This window comes from Echinops telfairi, unplaced genomic scaffold (genome assembly GCF_000313985.2).
Source record: "Echinops telfairi isolate 266 unplaced genomic scaffold, ASM31398v2 ScPeMD7_7469;HRSCAF=8507_0, whole genome shotgun sequence".
NCBI classification, from domain to species: domain Eukaryota; kingdom Metazoa; phylum Chordata; class Mammalia; order Afrosoricida; family Tenrecidae; genus Echinops; species Echinops telfairi.
The window spans coordinates 24,864,146-24,866,097 of record NW_022111372.1 but is presented as its reverse complement, the minus strand read 5'-3'; positions in this window follow the sequence as shown (position 1 = coordinate 24,866,097).

Genomic DNA, 1,952 nt, shown 5'->3' with positions numbered 1-1,952 from the left:
AACAAGAGACCCGAGAACTAGAAAGGCGAGGCTTCACCACCCATTTATCCCTCCGCCTTTCAACCAGCACCACATTTGATTATCGGCCAGGCTGGCACAATTAACTCAAGTAGGTCTTATTTTCAGGGGATGTCTTACTTTCAGGGAAACACGGTACTATCTGAAATACCGATGGCATAGCTTCTTCAAGCATCACAGAAACACACAAGCCAGCACATACAACAAGACTGGCGGAGAAAGCCAATCGACTCATTTTAATGACTCAACCAACCCTTTAATTCATTTATTGAGCACTACTATGTTCAGACTTACCCTATGTGTCAAGGAGAATAAATGAAAGTATCTGACATGATTTTCATAGTTGGGTGGAGTTTACAACCTGTTCACAGGCACGGAATAATTAGAGAACAATTAGGGAGCAGATGTGAATGGGTGCAGCTAATGACAGCCTAAATTGCCCACAGCGAAGGATGGGGAAGCTGGGTTGTTCAGCCAACACCTGAGAGGTCCTCAACTTGGAATCCACAGGTATTCTGAACAACATTTTGTCTACAGGCAGACAGCACTGCAACTACGCCCACATCAGACTGCCTGTCGGGAGTCATCCTCAGCCAGACTTAGCTTTTGGAGAAATGGAGAGGGAGAGGCCCTGCTACCTGTCCCTCTAAGGAAAGTCTTCCCAAGTCAAAAAAGAAGGCTTAATACTTGTCACTTTTCTTGACACGGTGTGAATACCGCTGCACTTTTCTTATCCCTTTTGTGCCGCAGGCTGCACTCCATCCACAAGTTGTTGTTGAGCACCTAGTTTGCCCCCGGCACTTCCTAAGCATCGGATGCCTCAGTGATGACAAAAGAGACACAAATCCCTGCCTTTGTGAAATGTGTCTTTCAGCGAAGGAGACAGGAAATAGACAAAATTAAGGTGGTTGTTTTGTTTTGTTTTTTTCCTAAAGAGAAAGATCATTCATAGATGAGTGGGTAGGGAATGGGTGTTGGGGATGCCGTGTGAGAGAATGAGCCGGAAAGGCCACTCTGGAAAACATTAGTAAACACCGGAAGGAAGTTAAAGATCTCACGCTACAACAAAGACACCAGAATAGGGTCTAAGAGTGGGAGATGAGCCACGTGGAGCAAGTGGCAAGTGCAAAGGCCCTGGGTTGGGAGGGTGCTGGAGGGGCAGCAGGCAGCCCAGCATGGCTGGAGAGGAGTGAGCAAGGAGGCGGAGAAGAGGCCAGAGAGCTGCTGAGAGCTGGTAAGCCAGGTGCCTTGTAGGTCATTGGACAGACTTGGGATTTCCCTCTGGGAAGGGCACCAAGGAGTAACATGATCTAGCTCAGGGCTTCTGACTTTTTCTACACGGGACTCCTTTTCACCTGAGAAACTTGCACCCCGGACAAGCATGGCGGGAAATCCCTTGGGTTCATTATGCGTGTGAATTTGAACTGATTGGGGTCATTGCACATTCAGAGACCTTTTACTGTTGCCAATTTTTTTGCAACCTCCACGGTCAGTTAGTCAACCCCACATGGGGTCGGGACCCACATTTGAAGAAGCTTTAAATTCAGCTCACCTTGTAGGAGACTCACCTAAAATGAGCTGGAGCAGGGGGACCAGCAAGGAAGCAACTGTAATCACCTACAAAAGATGCCGGCAGCTCGGACCAGGATGGTGAAAGTGTTTGGATTCTAGAGGTTCTTTAAAGGCAGCACTGACAGCCCTTGGCAACAGATTGAACGCGGGGCTTGAGAGAGGCGGGATCACCTGGAACGAGAGGAGGCACTGTTTATTGTCATTGTCACGGGAAGACTGAAGGGTGGGGCTGCAGGATTAGTTTCAGGACAGTATCAAGAGCCCTCACTTTAGGCCTGTCTGGATAGGACAGGCTGGATGAACGATCTGGAGGAGAAAACAACGGGACTGACAGTTCCGGGGGGACATGGGAGAGGGGGAGG